Source organism: Sarcophilus harrisii, chromosome 3, assembly GCF_902635505.1.
Source record: "Sarcophilus harrisii chromosome 3, mSarHar1.11, whole genome shotgun sequence".
Taxonomy (NCBI): Eukaryota; Metazoa; Chordata; class Mammalia; order Dasyuromorphia; family Dasyuridae; genus Sarcophilus; species Sarcophilus harrisii.
In genome coordinates this window covers 73,930,140-73,951,889 of record NC_045428.1, presented here as the reverse complement: position 1 = coordinate 73,951,889, position 21,750 = coordinate 73,930,140, and positions in this window count along the sequence as shown.

Genomic DNA, 21,750 nt, shown 5'->3' with positions numbered 1-21,750 from the left:
CTTCACTTCTGAAAGGTGAAGAAAAATTCACAAAAACACTTCTGAAAAGTACTTCTTCATTATCTTAATATTAGATATATAAATAAATTAATTAATTCAACATTAAAATTCCCTCATCTTTTACTTTTCTTTGGGTTAATATCAGGGATAATTGTAATTACAAACTCTTAGTGGCATTTTTGGTTTCCATGATGATTTTTTTCTTCTCAGTGTCAGCTGTATTTTTAGGATGATTTTTTTCACTTAATTTTGGGAACTTGATCATATGACTTCCTCTTTATTTTTCTCTCATCTAATTAATATCTTTTCTTGGGAAAGAAAATGCAGCCTTTTTTTAGAGTAAGATGCCAAGATCAATTTTTATCTTTGATGATTCCCTTTCCTCAGTGATTGTGAAAGCTAAAAAAATATGATACAAATCTTTTCTCTTCCTTTAAATTTACCAATAGACTTAGAATTTGGTTTATAAAACCTGCTGTGGCTTGTTCAGTGAATCTATTAGTATTACGCTATCTAGGTTTCAAAGACTGGTTCAAGTCTCCCTATTTCAACCAGATAGGGAGTACAACAGCCAGTCTTGGTCCTAACCCTACTGTTGATCTATGTGGAAATTTGCTTTATTGCTGACCTGGGCTGATTCTTGCTTCTTTAGGTAGCCTGATGTTCTGTCTTAATGCACTCCACCCACCCACCCACCCACTTCTTCTAGGGGCTCATTTTATTGGTACTGAATTTAGCATAGACACTTGATTGATTTCAGCACTACTACAACTCAGAATTCTTGAATGAAAGCAATCTACTATCCTGAGCCTTTTCAGTGGTTGATATTACAGTCATGCATCACCACACCTAATGCTGATAGATGTGATAGATTTCTGATAGATGATCTACTGATTCTATCAAAGAAATAATCTTTTCATTCGTTCATATTCTGCCATCCGTTATTTGCTCTGTCATTGCTATCATGCATGATATATGAAATAATTTCTTTGGGAAGATGTTATGTAATAACCTACAAATAAAAAATTCAGACTTCTCCTATGTTATTGAAAATTAAACATTTCAAAAATTCCTCTTTTGTGGTAAAATCTTAATAGCGATGAGAAGGCGATAAATTTCTTAACTTTAAAGGAAAGAAGAAAGGGAAAATCAAAGAAAGGAAGGAAGGAAGGAAGGGTCAGAGGGAGGGAGGAGAAAAGGAGAAAGGGAAAAAGAAGGAAGCACTGAGGGCAAGAAAGAAGGAAGGAAGAATCAAAGGAAGGAGGAAGGAAGGAAGGAAGGAAGGAAGGAAGGAAGGAAGGAAGGAAGGAAGGAAGGAAGGGTCAGAGGGAGGGAGGAGAAAAGAGAGAAGGAAAGAGAAGAAAGCACAAAGGACAGGAAAAGAGGAATAAAGTAAAGAAGGAGGGAATAATAGGAGGAAGGAAGGAAGGAAGGAAAATCTATTTCAGTTATTTCAATCTCCCTTCTGTCTTCCATTGATTTCTGAAGCTCCATTATTTTTCTTCTACATTAAAAAAAAACTTAAATATGAGTATGCTCCTTCTACTTTCCTCTAATTATTTAACTATATAGCCAAACCGTGATGGTTATACTTCAAAAAAAAAAAAAAAAAAAAAAAAAAAAAAAAAAAAAAAAAAAAAAAAAAAAAAGAGCTGTTCCCCTTTAAAATTCTCAGAAAAGAGCAAACTCAAAAGATAACTCCATGTTATATAACAATTTGTCTTAGGAATACTTGCTTTCAAACTATAGACTTTCAAGCTATAGATCTGCCTAGATGAAATAATTCTCTTCCATGTAGCTCTTTAAGCCTTTATTTTTTGTTGTTTTTGCTACTATTTAATACATGTTTCCTTTAAACAAAGAACATGTTCTTTTTTCAGTCTGAAAAATTACAATTTAATGTTACCAAAGCACTTTGTATTTTCAAAAGTGAATGTTTTTAATGCTTTTCACAGCAGTCCCAGGTGTTCAGTTGCTAGGTAGAATCCCATTTTTTTCCTGTTAGGAAACAAAGGCTCCTTGAGGTTAAATTTATCTAAGGCTGCCAGAACACAAGGGCAGTACAAGCAGGGGAAAAAAACTTCCTTTATCTTTCTTTGAAGTAACAGTTTAACTAGAATGTCAAAATGAACATTGGAAGCAATTCTATGAAGGATTCAGAAACTTAAGAATTCCATCTGTCTCAATCATCATCCCATCATAGGCATGACCATTGGTTTTTTTTTTTTTTAATGTTATTGATCTATTCATTTCTTCAGTCTGAGGATCAGCGGTGGGATGGAGGAAAATCCTTGATGCTTATGTATGAAAGAAATAAGCAAAAAATAGAATTATCATATGGATGATCACATTTCCTTGGGATAGTTTAGAATCATGTGATTGACCATTCTTTATACACACACACAAACACACACACACACACACACATATATTACATAGGGGCACCTTGTGGTTGAGGTAATCTCTTCTCAATGATATCCACTTAAACTCCCAATAGCTTTGTTTCTTCTATTGCTAGATATGACTAGCACTAGTTGACTTTAACCACTTAACAATAAGTATTTTTTAAAAAGATGTTAACTTCAGAGTTGTGAAAAGAACAAACAGAAAAAATTTCCCCAAAACTCCTGATTCATACTTTTTTTTCCCCACTCCATATGAATTCTGAGGGAGCAGGCTAAAAATATTCTGGTGATACTTAGAAAGTTCATGTCTTAATGCAGCATGACTTTTGGGTGAGTCTCTCTTCTGGGTTAGGATCCCAAATATCACTTTCTTGCAGTTTGTTGTAATGTTGTTGCTTCCTAACCTAGCTGAATCAGAAAGCTAACATCTACACGAATGATACTGTACTATCAAAGAAGAAACATATGTACTTTCTATTTTTTCCCCTGTGGAATTTCTCTTTGATCAGTCTATAAACCAATCACTACAAATAAAGTACTAGTAAAGTTAGTTGGGGTAAAATGCTAGCAGGTGGATATATGGGTCTAGTTTCCAATGGCAACAATACACAGTCCACAAATGTTAGAAAAGGAACTTACCATGAAAAAATAAAGTCTGGTCTTTGCTTAGAAAATACTTTTTTCTTCATTCATAACTCTAAGTAGTTCTCTTAAAAATATTAAGAAACAAAGGGACTTGTTCTAAAAGAATCAGATTTGATAATAATTGCACCATTTGATGTTACCAATTACTTCCCCCCCCACCCTGAATTTTGCAGACTACCTTATTATTAAAGACATTTACATCATTTAAACTCTTATTTTTCAAAATTACTCTCTGGATAATTCAAAATGACCTTCTGGGATTTATTCTGAGAACATAATGATCTTATTCTTTCATCCCTCCTTCCTTTATCCCTCTATAGCTGCAGTTGATGCTTTTGGAGAAAAAAATGATCATTTTCAGCTCAAAATTCACAGACTCAAGTCTGTCTGCTTATTTGATATGCCTGAATTAAGTAATGTAGATTTATTCAATAACTTCCTGGGAGCACTGAGACAATGCTGGGTTCATTTCATTCTTTTTCTTTTAGAAAATGGTATATAATGCAAAAGGTAAGAGGAAATAGAAAAGTGAAATGAAGATGTATGTGTATTACTGTGCATATTTTTGTATGTATATGTTTGTGTATATGTGTGCATGTGTATACTGAAAGCTTTAGAAGCATCTTGGATAACAACCAATAAAATTTATCAGAGATGTGGTTTATAATACCCATATTAAACTTAGAATTCTAGATTTGGAAGGCACTTTAAATTTTTTTTCTTAGACTAACTCTTTCCTTCCAAATTTATACATCCTCAAAAGACTGCAAGCTCCCTGGAGACAGGGACTTGTGCTTTACCTTTGTACCTCCAGTATCTAGCATCATATCTTCCATTATTAGTGCTTAATAAATAGTGAATGAATGAGTGAACTTTAAACTCTTTGGGTAACTAAATTCTTTCACTTTCCTCAGTAATCAATTTTAATATTTAATTAAGAAATAATTCATGAGATTTGTTAGAAGAGAGACTGTAACTTTCCTTTTTTTCTCTCCTGAAACAATTGGGGTTAAAACTTGCCTAGGGTCACACAACCAGGAGGCTGGATTTGAACTCAAGTTCTCCTGACTTCAGGACTGGCATTCTAGTCACTGCAGCATCTAGCTGTCCCTAAATTTCCATTTTTTCCTTGGTTTAAATAAGTAACAACATTTTAGCATTAGCCTCCACAATGACAATAAACCCTATATCAGTAACCCCTTTATTTTAGAAGTCTTCTGCACTAATTTTTATCAAGATCAATAAAACCATGACAGAGTTGGTCCGGTATAGGATCTTGAGGACAAAGCCAGACAAGCAAATTAGGAAGTCTCTGTTGTCTTCTCTGGAATACTGATCTAAGATGAGTGACTGAACCTATGAACCTATTTGATTGTTTTCTATATACTTTTTGTTTAAAATGGATCATTAAACACACCACTTGCCACATAGAGACTTACCTTCTCCATGGGCCAACTATCACTTATATTAATGCACACAATCAATCTTTTTATCCTCTTGTAGTCTAAATTATAAGTAGTGAAATACAAATGTTTTCTATGTACAAGTCACGCCATAATTATTATCCTCAAAATAATGACCAAATTAAACTCCTGTTGTGCCTATAGTATTATACTGGACTGTTAGATATTAATCATACAAATTATATAATTGTTTTGCCTCATGGGGTTAATAGTTAATTCATGACAGATTCAGAAAGAACCTTGCAGAAGAGAATAGTGACAAAGTGTGAGCAAGCACAGTTATAAACAGCTAACATGTATTTGGCTCCCCCATTGTGGCTATAAAAGGTTGTTAAATATGCAGTTGCCTATATGGTCTTTGTCTTTACATGTAGATATGACTCATCTTCCCAAAACTTAGGGCATTCTCTAACTCTCTGAGAGATTTCTCAGATCCATTTAAATTTTTTAAAGTCTGAAATGCAAGATTTTTATATAATTGGAATCTCAGAAATAATGGGAAAAAGTAACTGAAAGGTTATTCATTTTATCATAGGCTTCTCAAGTCTATATTTAGATATTGATTCAGTTACTTCTCTTCTGACACAAAATTTCTAGAATCTAAAATGGTAATATAGTCAACTATTTGATCATCCTAAAGTTGGCAATTATCTTTGAAGATTGTAATAGTCTCTGAATCATTGTTTTGTCTTTCAACTAATATTCGAAAGTCAAAGCATGTACTAACTCTATCTTAGTTCCTTGACTTCTAAGCTTACAAATTTTCCTCCCCACCCTCCTTCACTTCAATTCCAGGATACAATAGTCTAAAATCTCTTCCTTATTGTAGTAATGTGAGCTACTATATTTCAGAGGACCATATTCACAGGGTGGGCACCATTTGCATATTAAAGATGTCCTGGAGAGTTCAGATTTTATTTGTGCTTGTCCTATAGGGATACATATGTGCTTACATAGATCCTTGATAAAATAATGGAATGTCTGATATTAGTTTTTGTTGCCTTTCTACCTCCCTTTTCCTCCTTTCCTTATACTGAGATACTATCTTATAAATCATATGAAGTCATTCCTCACCTAGAAGTGTTTGTATTTTAAATTAATAGTTATAAAAATGCATAACAGCTAAAAGGAAAAATCACTAATGGTAAATTTCAAGTGCCAAGGCAAGCCAGTGGAAGAAATAATTTTAAGCAAAGTATTCTTTCTTGTGCTCCATAAATTTTCCTGGAAATGTGGCCTGAATTTGAAAAGGAAGACTTGAATTTGAACCTTCTCTCATACACTAGATTTGTGACCTTCTCCTAGGCACTTAAACTTTTTTGGTCTTAGTTTTCTCATGGATAAAATGGGAGTAGTAAAAGCACTAACTTAACATGGTTGTTGTGAGAATTATATTAAAATCTTTCTGAACCTTAGGCTGCTATATAAATATTAACTTTTATATGCCCAAGCATTCTATCTTCAAATACCAAGTTAGTAGTTACATTTGTTCACAGGAGTTATTGAAGAGATAAATGGGTAACATAAATCCTTCCATATTTTAGTAGTGACAGCTGCCTTTTATTTACCATTATAACAATTCTTTGCAATCACCATTATTGCTGTAACTTACTCAAGTTATATCTAAGAATTTGCACTCACATTATTCCTAATTGGTTCATGCTACTCATTTTTAAAGGGCAGTATAAATCAGCAGTTCTTAAAATGTGGTTCAGAGAATTCTGGGAATCTGAAAACCTCCCAATGAACCAACTCTTATAAATGGAACATGAAAAAGAAAGGAAGGAAAACATTTTAGTAAAACTATCTTTCACAAAGCTCATACAACTTCAAATATAATATTTTTGAGCTAGTAGGCACCTTAGAGCTTTACTTTTTAAGTGAACAAATCAAGTTAACAAGTTTTTGTCAAGCCAAGTCAACTATACATTGGAGAGACAAAGAAAGACACAAATCCTTTCTACAGGATTTAAGGAGTTCACATTTCCATGGAAAAGAATAGCATATAAATACCTAAGTACATGCAAATTATATTTAAAATAAATAAAAAGCAGTTTTAAAGGGAAAAATAGTAGAAATTAGAGGAACTAAGAAAGGTTTCCTGCAGAAGGTAAAGTTTGATTTGAGTTGTGAAGGAACAAAGGGGATCAGAGACAGATGTAACCAGATAGAACAACTCGGATTGAGGGGACAAAATTATGAATTTATTGTGTCTGAGTAAGAACAAGGAAAGTATTACCGGATTATAGAGTACATGGAAGACAGAAAAAGTATAAGAGCATTTACAAAAATGTAGGAAGGTAACAAATAATGAAGAATTTTAATGCCAAAGAAAGGATTTCTTATTTGATCTTGGAGGCAATAGAAATATGAAATTCAGATGACTGATCAAATTTAAGAGTTTTTAGGTAATCACTGAAACTAATATCTATGGATCAGACCTGGATTTATTTGTATAGAACTCAGCAGTAGAATTTGTAGGAGTTTAGGTACACTAATTTTTAGGGTTTCAAATTGATCCTGTCTCATAAGGAAGAGAGATGAGTGGTAGATGAATCAATATGATCATGAGATGTTTTCTCTAGCACTGGGTCTCTGGTTTTGAATCTCATCTGGCATTGAACTTTCCAGAAGATGTTCCACTCCATGTTTTCTCCCATTGGTATAGATTCTGGACTCCTGCTCTTTCAAGTCAGTCTGATTAAGCACAATATATAGCCCACCCTTTGCCTTTCTTATAGACCCATCACAATCTTAGTTAAATTTGAATTACTGAGTCTTAATCACCAAACTGTTTAAAATATTGCTCTGATTATAGAGCATGTGTGGGGTCATTGAGGGACCATTGACCTCTATTATTGGTAACTGCTAGCCTGGCTAATAAATAGATTGTACTGGGAAGTTTGTGCCACAGATTTTTAAAATCACATATTAAAGTGATGGTTGAATAGTGGGTTGACCATCTCATCTTGCAAATGAATCCCAGAGGAATAAAGGTGCCTTATCCATAATCTCACAGCTAATAAGTGACTCAAATAAGAAGGGAACCCATTTCCTTTGATTCCAAACCTGTTATTCCCTCTGTTTAATCACAGTGATGACAATTGAAAAATCTAATAAATTGAAATGTAACAAGACTGGCTAATTAAAATGATTCCATTATAGACCCTTTTACTGCTCTGAACTTTAGGCTTTCTCCTGGTTTTGTTTATTTTGTTTAGTTATTGGCTTTGTTTTTCTAATTTCTATTTATTCCTAACATGAATTTTTCTCAAGCTGACTGAAAATAATTTGTGTTAATGGAAGTATGCAGCAACATACCTAATTCAAAATTTTTTAAATTTGGTGTTGGAAAATGTTTTGTACTTTCAAACACTTAAATATGGGGTATTTAATATTATGGGAAATAACAGTTCTATTATGTCTCATATGTTACTAGTTTGAAATTGAAAAATTCACCTCGAAATTATATGAAGTTACTTTTTCTATGATGATGTGGACTTCTGGTAGACTATGGTTATGGGGGACCAAGGGCAGGAAAGGCTAATGGTTGTGATGATGGTAAAAATGATGTGTTAAGTATGAGTCCTGAGAATAAAGCCCAAATAAGATTTAATCCTGTCTGGGAAAGTAGTAGGATATGTATAAAATTTAGAATCTGGATAGGTATGCCTTGATCAGACCATGAAGGTCCAAACTAGGCAAGAGAACTGGCTAAAAATGTGGTCTGAATCATCAAGCCATGGAAAGGCATTCAGAAGTCAAAATCAGACAGAAAAGTACAAGTTAAAAATGGAAGTCAGTTTTGGTTGTGGGTTAGAACTCATGGTCCAAACAAGGGATAAGGAATCAAGCTATGGTATTAGATTTAAACAGGATCCTGAAGAGCAGGACAGTCTCAAACTAATCCAATAGAATACAGTCAAGCCAAGACATTCAAAGACATAAATTGAAAGGCCAAATTGAAGAACTCATACCTGATGTTAGAGGTAAAAGGCAGCCCTGTAATTGATTGAGTGGGGATGGATACGGCTAGTTCAGGATTCTAGTAATATTAATTTGGCAGCTATGTGAAAGATAGATTGGAATGGGGAGAAACTTGAGACAGGGACACTTACAGGGACTACTGTACTACTTCAGGCCAGGGATCCTGGTGTGGTACTAATGAAAGCATCATGATGGTGCATTAAGTGCAGGCTCCCAAAAGGTTTCTAGCAGTAGATGAGCCTTGAAGATAGCATCTCTAAAAAGCTAGGTGAAGGATTACTGCACAACTGTGAAGATGGGGAGTGGAGATATATAGGCTATCTATCCCCTGTTATAATTGTCTTTATGTAGAAAATCAAAACTAATAGTTGTGTGCTGCCTTCTGGAGATAGGAAGTTGTTAATGACTGGGAATAAAAGGCTATGGCTTATGAAAAATATATCCTCAGACTTTTAACTGAGAACAGGATTTACTAAGTTAAGTGGTACCAATAAGAATTGAACAGATAAGAATTTCTGTTTTAATTTGTGCTTAAATACACATAGAGCAAAAAAATTAAAACTATCACTGGTGAATCTAGAATTTGAACTCATACTTATTTATGCTAAAGCTTCCCTTGAAATCCTACTGTGATGCAGCAATATTGAGATGCAGGTGATCTTGATTCTCAAAGGCACAATTGCAAAATTAAAGTTTTTGAAGGTCCTACCAAACTGAATTAAACAAACATACTATTTATGTTAGAAGTTTATTTAATTAAGCAAGTCTATGAGAATATAAATCATACATCTCCAATTTTGAATTGATTTGCCCTTTGCTATACAATATTGGGTAGTAGCTGAGAGGACGACAAGCTGAAATGTTTTGCCGTCAAATTTCTGCACAATTTGCATATTCAGCACATTTAAAATTATTCTTAGCATGTGGGCAAAATGGCTAAGGAGTTTGTCCAAAGCTATATTAGATACAAGGACTAGTTCTTGGTACCATCTGCATTTTAGATATATAGAAACAAACTGGCAATTTGGGGAAAATGTTTATGGAGTTATACTATTCACATATATGTATGTGTGCATGTATCTCACATGCTCTCTGGAAAGCTGGTTATGGAAGGGGAGAAATGGACAGAATTAACATTGTATTATAAATAACTACAAAATAGTAAAAAATTAATACAAAGTAATAATAATAGTAAAGAGCTTTAAGATTTGCAAAGTGCTTTCTGTACATGATCTCAATTGACTCTGAAATAACACTTTGAGGAAGATGTTATGATTTCACAGATGAGGAAACTAAACCTCAGAAAGATTAAGTAACTTTTGAGTCATGCCATTCATGCTTGAAGCAGGATTCAAAAGGGTAAAGAATAGATTAAGAGGAATAAGATGAAGCATAAAATTAGAAGTGACTCTTGTTCTGATCTTTGAAAGTATTCCAAGAGGTGAAGTTGAGAATCAAAGGATGAGCATGGTGGGATCTTCTTTGGAGAAGATGTAGGTCTTCTTGCCTAGGGTGGATAGTATATGATAGGGAGTAACATGAAATCATCTAGAAAAAAGAAGAGGAACCAGGTTTGAAGGACTTTCAATATAAACAGGAGAATTTATAATAGGGAACCACTGAACTTTTTGTTAATTGCAAGAAGGGCCACAATGTAATTTAGCCTTCCTCCGGTACAAAAACATGCCAAGGTATCACCATGAAAGAGACCTTGAAGATCAAGCGTGAAAGCATCATCTGCGACTCTGCGACTCTCTGATCCATTCTGAACTAAAATATTATTTTTAAAAATCCAACAAATGATCTAAAAAAGTTCTTGGGAGGTATGTAGGCAGGCTGGAATTTGCTAACTTATAAGGAATAAGAAACAAGGTTTTTATATGGGGGTGGTATTAGGAGTTGGGGGACAAGAATGCCCAGGTTCTATGAAATCTCATAAAATTGAATTATATATTCCATATCTGAAAGATAAAATGTACACCAATAACTATGAAATTTCAGAAATAACTTTTTGAAGCCAGCATACTAAATCATTCAATAATGCATGGCCTCTGTATGAAAGATGAAAGGCAAACATCTATTTAATGATATTATGGGATAAAAAATTAGAAAGAAAAGAGACATATCATATCATCCTGTTCCTCTGTCTGCCAATGAACAATTTTGCCTTCAGTGCTTTGACAGGCTCATTTTGAAATAAGTCAAACAGTGGTAGGTACTCTCACTAGTGATAAGATGTTTTATTTTTAAAATTCAGCCCCCAACTTTTTTTTTTAGCATTTTTATTTTTCTTGGCAGTTGAAATCTGAGATTTACTAACCATTCATGAAACATCTGTCCTTGCTGCCTTACAAAGAACTAAAGTTTGAAGTATACTCCCTAATTATCTGACTTCCTCTTGTATTAAAGGAGGGAGTATATTATATACTTTTAATGTCCCATTAAAAGGAAGTTAGTAGACTAATTCTAATACAATGAGATTTCAAAAATGCTGGCTTTCAAAATGTTTCCTCCACATACTTAGTGATAGCTGAAATTCTACATTTAGAGATTCATTCCTCTGTTATAAGATGTATTTGTAAATTATTAAATTAAAATAATATTCTCATTTTAGTAACCATCACAAAACAAATATTTAAATAACTACTTTTAAATAATTTAAAATTATCATATGTGATAATTTTAAATCATCATACATGACACAAAATCTTATTAGAGTGGGAAAGGAACACAAAGATCACCTTATCTAATTCAGATCTGGAGAAAAATCCCCTCTCTTATTTCCAGTGGGAAATTTCCTATCCTGAGCCAAACCATTTTCTTTTTTTGTATTATTCCAATTATTTGGTATACTTTCCTCATGTTAAACTGAAGCTGAATTTTCTACAGTTTCCACTTAAAGCTTTTAATTCTACCCTATGTGGCCTCTTCCATATCATAATCTTTCAAATACATGAAGAGTGTATTCTATCCTCTCCTTTCTTCCTCAAAGCTATAACTTCAATCACTTTTCATATGTTATGGCTTCTGGTCCCCTCAACATCTTAATAACTTTCCTACGAATGTCTTAAAGTTTGTCAAAGTTCTTACTTAAATGTGGTACAATGTATCATATCAGATGTGATTTGACCCAGAGAAGAATAAAGAGGGATATTTTTTCTCTCAAATTGTATACAATTTCTTTCTTAATGAAACTTAAAAGGTTTAGCTATTTTGGCTTCCATGTTGTACTCTTATAAAGGAGGAAGAAAGGAAGGCAAGGGGGAAAAAACACTTATAACCCCCTTACTATATGTGAAACACTATGCTCAGAGCTAAAATACACACAGAAAAGCAAGACAGTCTCTGTTTTCAAGGAACTCCTATTCTAATAAGTCAAGAAATATATACAGATAACAATATGTTGACTTTTGTATTCCATTACAACTCCCATGTCTTTTATCAGTGAACTTCTTTCTTCCCTGCATTGCGGATGTATAACTGATGCTTTAAACCTAAGTGTAGGAATTTATACTTATCTATATTAAAGTTTATCTTGGACTGAAGCTGCCACCCCATATTGCTGTAAGGTATAAACAGAACTGTATGCCATACATCAAGTGAAAAAAATAACTTTTAGCTAAATTCCTACTAGTACTGTGCCAATATTTATTTTGTTATTATTTATTGTTATACTGATGAAATCAAATAAATATGAGTTACTATTTTTGTAAATGAAAACTATTTCCTGGTTCAATCCAAAACAAACCTTTATTAAGGCCAAAAGAGATGAAAAATTACATAATTCTTAACATTATAGACCTTACAGAGTGATAAAGATTATATGATTTGGATACTAATAAATCTAATGAAAGATGGAATATCATTAGGACAAAGGCTTTATCCAAATGCTCAAGAAAAATCTGACAATGGAAAAGACAATTTTGATATGACACAACACAGGCAACCTGAGCTTCAAACATAATGGTGAGAATTAGATTGAGAAAATAATTTCCCTGCATTATTACCTGAACTTCTTTGAAGAATTAAAACATCCTTTAAGCAACTCAAGAATTTATTGGATCCTCTGCTTTTGTTAAAAAGACTGTTGTAGCAAATACACAGAAGTTCCCCACTGGTAAACCATGCTTCCACATAGTGATCTGTTTCCTAAACTTTTCATCTATTTCCTTCTATAAAGTCCATCTTCTGTCTTCTGTCCACTTTCCATAATATACTCCCAACATAATATTCTTTCTCTTTCTTTCTCCAATGACCCTCACTCACATGAAATCTACTATATTTCCTCTTTCTGAGTCATAGGATTTCTCATGAATATTTTAAAAATTACATTGCTATCAATCAACAAGTGTTTATTAAGGGTTTCTAAAGAAGCTATCTCTGTATTCAGTGCAGAAGATACAAAGCAAAAATTAAAATGTTCCCTATCCTTAAGAACCTTACAATCTAATAAATATTTACAGTACATAAAGAAGGATATGCAGGATACAATCCTATATTTTATGGACAAGTACAAAGGTACAGGATGCACAGAACCATCCACCATAATGCATTAGCTCTAAATTATTTAAAATTTGTTTTAAATATTCTCAAGTATAATTATATTAAAATTCTGATTTGTACAACTAACTAATCATGTGAAGTGGTCATATGTATTTGGATTTACACTAATGGAGGTATAATTATGTAAGATATAACTGGTTCTAGGCCAGTGAAAATGTACAGAAAGAATTTGAATTATTTGAATAATTCAGGAGGATTCATTACTCTCATTAGTTAGGACCCAGCTGTAAAATATCTATATGCTTCTATCTTCATACTTTTATTCATTCTTTCATGGTTTTGTTGCTTGTTCAAGAATTATCTTCATGTTTCTCATTTTTTTGCTTGATGGAATTTATATAGAAATTATCCTTGCTCTACTATTTTTAATGTTTGATATTCAATCAACTTGCATATGAGGATATAATAATTTATTTTAAAAATTGAATCAAAGAAATGAAGAAGAGATTCATATTTTATAAGTTCTACTTTGCATTTTTGAGACTACTCCAAGAACAGAAAAAAAAGTACATACAAATTCTGATTCCAATGTAGTTTGAATTTTTTCCCATTTTGGGGGGAAAATAGGTAAAGAAGGTGTCCTACCAATATACTCAATCCAGGAAGAGGAAAAACAGAAAGAAAAGCAACTATAAACCTATTTTCCTAATGAATATTGATCTACAAATTTTAAACAAAATAGTAGTAGGAAGATTATAGAAATACATCACAAGGGTCATTCATCATAACCAGGTGAGATTCACACCAGGCATTAGACTGGTTCAGTATAAGGAAAACTATCAACCTAATTGACCCTATTAATAACAAACAACAGAAATCATATGATTATCTTAATAGATGCAGAAAAAAAAAAACTTTTGGCAAAATGACATTCTTTATTAAAAACATTATAAATCATATAAATAAATGGAGCTTTATTTAAAATCTTGAGTAGTATCTATCTAAAACCATCAGCAAGCATTATCTGTAATGGGGATAAGGTACAAGCTTTCCCATTGAGAACAGGGGTGAAGTAAGGATGGCCATTATCAACACTATTATTTAATATTGTACTAGAAATGTTAGCTTTAGTTATGAGAAGAAAAAAAATTAAAGTAATTGAAATAGATAATGGAAAAAGCTATTACTCTGCAGCTGTTATGATTATTTACTTAGGGAATCCTAGAGAATTAACGAAAAACTAGTTGAAAAAATTAACAACTTCAAGAAAGTTACAGGATATGAAATAGCCCCATATTGGCAGGAAATGGGAAAATGTAGCAAACTTCTTTGATAAAGGCCTCATTTCTCAAATATAGAGAGAAGTAAGTCAATTCCATAAGAATATGATTCATTCTTCAGTTAACTTTGACCATTTTTTATATTACTGTAGTTTTAAGATTAGGAAAGTAAAATGTATAATTTTAATTATATTAAATTACAAAGATTTTGCACAAAAAAACCCCAAGGCAATCAAAACAGTTTTCAGAAAAAAAGTTAAAACTATAGTGATATAAAAATGTTTTAAATCATTATTGATTTGAAAATTGCAAGTTAAAACTGATCTGAGATAGCACCTCATATTTATCAGATTGCCTAAAATGACAGAAGAATATGACAAATGTTGGAGAGGTTGTGGAAAATGTCAGAATACTAATGCATTATTAATGGTGTTTAAAAAAAAATCCAACTATTCTGAAAAGTAATTTGGAACTATGTCTAAAGCTCTATAAGATTGTGCGTAACTTTTGACCCAGCAATATTACTATTCAGGCTATATCCCAAAGAATTTTTAAACAAGGAAAAGAAAAGATTTGTACAAAAATATTTATAGCAGCTCTTTTCATGATGGTGAGGAATTAGAAATTGAGGTCATGTCCTTCAAATAGGGAATGGGTAAACAAATTGTAATATATGATTTCATAGAATACTATTGTACTATAAGAAATGGCAAGCAGCATGCTTTCAGAAAAGTCTAGACAGATTTAAATGAACTAATACAAAGTGAAGTGAGCAAATCAGGACAACACTGTATACAGTAACAACAATATTATAACAATGACCAATTGTAAATGATTTAGTTATTCTCAGTTTTCTCAATGATCTAAAACAATTCTGAAGGATTTTTGATGAAAAAATACTTTCCACCTCCAGAGAAAGAACAGCTGGAGTTTGAATGACATTTGAAGCATATTATTAAAAACAACAATAACAACAACTATTTTGTGGGATCTTTTGGTCTGTTTTTTTAATAACATGACTAATATGGAAATATGTTTTGCATGACTACACATGGATAATGCATATCAAATTGCTTGCTTTCCCAAGGAGGGAATGGAAGAGAAAGAGAATTTGGAATGCAAATTTTTAAAAAACAAATGTTAAAGATTATTTTTATATGTAATTGAATATATATATATATACAGTAAAGTACTAACTTATAGAATTCCTGAGGCTTAGATATATCTCTATCTTTTTTAAAGTTGTATATATAATAATATAATACAACTTGGATATATATATATATATATATATATATATATATATAATACAACTTTTAAAAAAGACTTGTATGCTGAAAAATCTATTTTCAGTAATGTCTACCTAAAGATTATAGTTTTGGGTGATTACGGGAATCAAACTCCCCTTTTTGCATAGATTCAATGTGTCAGCATTTGCATTTTTTTTCTTATGTCATTTTCTAAGAGTATCACCCCCACAAAATTTGAGGATTGATTGCAATATACATATATACATACACACATAAATATAACACTAGTAGATAATAGTCATGAAAAAATGTTGATTGTGTTTCTATTTTCATTTTCCTGAGTCTATATTTCTTTAGCACTCAAGTACACATGAATTTAATTCCACAGGCATTTACTAAGTATCTCTTATAAATCAGGCACTGGGAATACAAAGAGAAAAATGAAATTGTCCCTGCCTGCAAAGTACTTATATTTTACTAGAGGTAAGCAATATGTACATAGACACGCTAATGCAAAAATTTACAAAATTAATGTAAAGTATATATTAGGAATGGGAGGTGGAGAGAGCTTGTGATGGTAGAGAAGGAAAGATTTCTTGTGGGAATGAGATTTTTGAAACTTAAAGATGTAGATTCTAAAAGGTAGAGTTAGTGAGGAGGAAAAATATTATAGGCACAAGGGACAGACTGCACAAAGAAACAGAGATGAGAGATTCAGTATCATGTTAAAGGGATTAGAAATTGACCCATTTGGTTAAAATGCAGAGTTGGTGCCAGATTGTGAAGGGCCCCCTTTAGATGCCAAACAAAAAAAGACAATTTCTTACCAAATCCCTAATTTTTTCTTCCTTTTATTTATTTACAACTATGACATTCTTACTTCTTTTTAAAGCACATCCATAACTATGATTTTAAAGATTCATATGAATACTTGGTGAAATGATGCAGCCTATGTAAACTTCCTTATCCTTTCTTTATTGCTAGTAGTCTCACCTGCTCTGGCTTTGAGGAACTCATTTATCTTCTTTGGGTCTTTATTCCTTTATCTACCTAAATGAGGCAGAGGACCTCTAAGATCTTTTCATTCTCAAGTTATATGATTCTGCTCCTTCAAGCAGAACTTTATGAAAGACTCATTTAACATGACTTCTAAGTCTAAGAGCTATGGGGGAGAAATATTACACACACACACACACACAATTGTACAATTTCAGTCTTTTAATAAAGACCTAGAAACAAAGTGAATGTCCATAAATTAGGGAATGACTATATAAGTTGTGGCCTATCAATGTAATGGAACATTACATTACAATATAAAAAGAAGTTTGAATACAGAGAAGCACAAGAAGTGAAATAAACAAAATATAAGAAAACCATTATCCAAATAAAACCATATGTGCAGAGACTACAACAATGTAAATGAAATAATGTATAAGACAACTTAAGCTAAATTTTGAGAATGGTCAAACTTGGATCCAAATAAGAGATATGGCACCTCTGCTTGCTCTACCAAGATGAGGGAGTAGGGGTGTAAAATACTTCATATAATATTAAAGTTTTAAACAAAATTTGATTAGTTTAATTCAGTTTCCTTTCTCTAAATTCTTTGTATATGATCCAGAAATGGCATGTGGTCCTCTCTCTGTCTCTGTTTCTATTTTTCTCCCTCCCATCTTCCTTCCCTTCTTCTCTCTCTGTCTTTGTGTTTCTGTCTATCTGTCTCTCCCTCACTGGATCACTCCCAAATTATGCTTCCACCATTAAGTCTTCCACCATTAAGTCTAAGGGATTTTTTCACCTATAAACCAAATGGCTAGAACTTATGATCCTAGGAATAACTATAATGCAAATAAGAATATGCCTAGACTACTAGCCACTAACTCCTCAGCTCCCATTAATGTGCAGTTATCTCTTCTATATAGCAGCTTTCCTCATTATTGTTTCAACATATCCCTGATCAGTATAAAAAGAATTAAATAGAATTTTTTTGGCATGGAAATTGCAGACAACCCAGAAAAAAAGTTTTAAAACTCAAAAAATACACAAAATATATGTATTGCATCATATAATATCAACCCCAATTTTAAAATAGGTACTATATAAAGCCCATAAAAGAAAAAAAAATCCAATTTCTTCTCTGGTACAAAGTCAGGGTCAAATTTTACATGGATTTTCCAGTTTGCAGGGGCACCATACCCCTAAACTCCACAACAAGAAAGGAAAAATTGTGATTCCTAGTTATACAAAATCAGTAATATTAGCAATATTAGTCAATAAATAATCAATAAACATTTATAAAGTACCTACAATGTACCAGACACTATGCTGTCTGCTGGGTCTAAAGAAAGATTATTCCCTTCCCTCAAGGAGCTAATATAATGGGGGAATATAACACACAAAAGGAAGCTGATGATTTGGTAGGGAGAGATACATGGGGGAGTGATGGAAAAATGAGATAAATTTCACAATAGTTCAACCAGAAGAGATATGAGATCTGTGAACTGAACTCTCTCCTTAAATGGAGGCTTAAGGTTCATGGTCACATCCTCCAATCAGAAAGTGAGAAGGTGAGTAATGGTGTGTAATACAAAAGCTGATGAGCTTATATAAGATGATGAAATGATTACAATCATGAGTTTTCTGGGGCATGTTAGAAAAGTCAGTCAGAGAAGTCCCAAGTAGTACAATCAGATGAGGAATTATAATGACTGTCAACATGAAACATTTAGTAAAGGATAAGGCTAATAATAATCTGTACTCAATGGAAAACAGAAAAGAAATTATCATCATTGTAACCTTTACTCAGTTGAAGGCAAGAACATGAATAATCAAAATATAACAGTTCACCCCTAAACCTGAGTCACACTTTCCCATCAAAACAAATGCAAAGAGTGTTAGGGGAGGAGGGGAACATACACCTACAGAAAAATCAGGAAAGTATGTGATTTAGGAAATCTAAGAGCCCGGCATTGCTCACAATTTGGAATGTCAGGGTTTGATATTTAGAAAAGAGTCTGCACTATGTCATCTTCTGAGCAAAACTTCTCTACGAGTGTTCCTCTGTGGTTTTCAAAACTTTTCTACTGAGCACAAGTGGGGACAAATCTTTGTTTTGTTTATCAAATAACTAGCCTTAGAAAAATGCAAAGAAAATGTTACATTCTTTATGTGGCAAACATTTCCCTTATACTAGGAAAACTATCAAGCTTCTTAGATCTAGTGATAGAGTTATGCGAAATTTGCTTCTCAGATTCTCCAAATGTTAGAGAATCCTGTTCTCTCCAATTGCTTTTCAGCAAAACTATGGCTCTTTTTCACAAAAGGGAAAAAATAGATATAAAACCTGAATTTCTTCCTCTTTTTCTCTCTTTCAAACCATAAAGATCACTAAAGGGCAATATAGGAAAACCCTGAAAGATATCACCATTCTTTACCTTTATATATTTGCCAATAGAGGGCAATGCTGCATTTTGCCAGTCAATTAACTCCAAACAAAGAAATATTTCTTCCAATCAGCACAGCTCCAAGCAAGACAACCGGATTCTGTCTGATAACTTTTATCAGTTTCTATATTTTGTATTCTGTAAAGTGCTATAACTTCCATTAGCTTTTGACTTGTATTTTCCCTGTGCTCAGATTTTTCTCTGGTTTCTGTCTTCATCTAGTCTTCTAACTTTCCTCTTTCCTCTGTTTCTAGCATCTAACCCTTAAAATCAGAACCTCTTCAGCAATTATTCAGCTGTGAGAAATAGAAAACTAAAAAATGTTAACCTTTGTCACATGTATCACCAACAGTCTTTACATATTCTTTTTATGTTCTCCAATAGTTACCTAACTTGTTTTTTATTATCTATATTATTTAAAACTCTAAAACAATCACATGGTCTAATGGACTACAATACACTGCAACCACTGCAATAATGTGTCTTTCCATAATATTTTATCTGATAAGTTGGGATTATTCTCAAGCCAAATTTTTTTTAATCAATATTCCTTTTGTAAATGTTCTTGTCTGCCCCTTTTGGTAACTAAAAGGCCCAGGCATGAAAGGGTTAATACGTAACACATAAGAAATTACCTACTTCACTAGAGAGGAATGCGCTGGGAAATGAAGATGATATAGAAACAAAAAGCAGTGGTAATTTTTCTAAAGTATGTAGCTTCTATCCCAAGCATTTCATATCTCTAGAGAACAGTTTAATATTCTCCTCAAAATAGATGCTTGAGGTTCTTCCTAAAACATCCTATTTTAAGGAAAACATATTTTCTAATGTGATATCTAAATGAGAAATATTCAACAAATACATTAATAGAAATTAATCTGACAGAACACAGAGAGGTATAAGTCTCAATAAAGCTGAGTTTGAGAATATTATGTGCATGTGTGCATGCATGTGTGTGTATGTGTGTATGTTGTTAAAGCATTTGCAAAATAACCAAGAATAATATTGGAGAAAATAAGAAAAGCCCTGAAAAATAGGGTAGAGAATCTTATTCCTTCCCAATTTTAGAGAAAACAATATTAGGTGGTTTCTTGTGCCTTGCAAGTGGTATGGGCTCACTTTGCTTTCAGATAGATGGACTTTTCTACTTGCACAAAATAAAACTGATTTTATCTTTTAGTATATATGGACAAATTGTTCTCTGAATAGATCTACCCTAGTACAAGCACCCTAAAATGAGCATTTCTTTCAGGATGGATAAAAGATACACACTAGGATTTGATTCCTGATGATCCCAAGTTGTTATTAATGTACAAGAAGTTGACATGTGGGACAGACCTAGATTTGAAGAATATGGATTTATTTCAACTTTCCCTTTTAGTGACTTTCCTATCTCTGTGGCTTTCCTTGGCCATTCCCCATGCCTGTGTAACTTGAGGGCCAGCCAATAGGAATCTAATCTACACAATACTTTTTGCATGGTAACAACCCACATGGAGGCTTTCTGAACTCCTTTCCTGAATTATGTGATGAAAGAGTCCCACATTACTTCTCCATTTAAGAACAAGAGCTAGTGAGACCTAATTTATTTTCCCTTAGTTCTTCTATTATTGTATGGTTATGTAATTTTTTTAATTGCCTAAGTTGGAAAATCATATGATTTGCCCAGGTCACATATATGTAATAAACATCCGAAGTTATAATTGAAGTCAAAATCCACTGACTGAATAGTTAATGTTTTTGTTGTTGTTGTTGTTGTTATTTTTTATACCTTCACTTAGCCCAATACTGTTATCATACTTTAGCAAAATTTCCCAATGATTTATTTCTACTCTTCAGGCTCATATTACTCATTAAATAAATTAAGTCTTAGTCAGTAGACTCAGCTAGATATTTAAGTCTTCAGAGTGAATTATTTTAAATATATTTTTCAGTTTTGAAAAACTAAATAAATCTATATAAAGTTCAGTCAGTTTAATAAAATTAAAATATAAATTAAAGAAAAAGAAGGTATTTTTCTCCCACTGGAATCTTTGCTTACCATAGTACTGCTAGAGACAGATGGCATCTGATACTGGATAAAAATATGGCCAATGTTTACATCAGAACAAAGTAAACAATTTCAATTTAATAGATCATTTCAAGTTTAGTGAGGTTAGCATTTAATCTCAGTACACTGTAGCTTTGTTTATTATAATGGGAGGAGATTTTATATGTCATTTGGGCAAACTAGGTACTTAAAACCTTATCTTAACATTACTTCCCCTACATTAAAATTAAACAATAATGAAAACAACCTTGAATAATCATGAAAATATTTAGGAAGATATAAGAAAACTGGCTCTATGAATACATAAGGACAGTTTTCCTATATCTACCTAAATATTTTAATAAGCATCAAGGTTATCTAATTAGATATAGGGATATGCATCTTCTATATATTAAGATTAAAATTAAATTCTCCTTATTGGTTTAAATCATTCAGTTGTAAATCTTGTGCTCTTGTCTTCTTCATACTTAATTCCTTGATGATTCATCCGTATAATCTATAAATTGCATTTCTTCTAAAAAAGTTGCATTTCTCGTTTCAGTAAAATATGTTTTAGTGAGAATGACTTTCTTATAAGACATCCACTTTATCTAACCACTTCCCAATTTTTAAATCAGTGAAAGCTTTTATGCATTTTGTGATTAAAGTCTTTAATTTCATAAAAATTCTAAGAAGATGTTACACAAATGTAAAGATCAAAAAGAAAGGAAAAAAGGAGCCATTT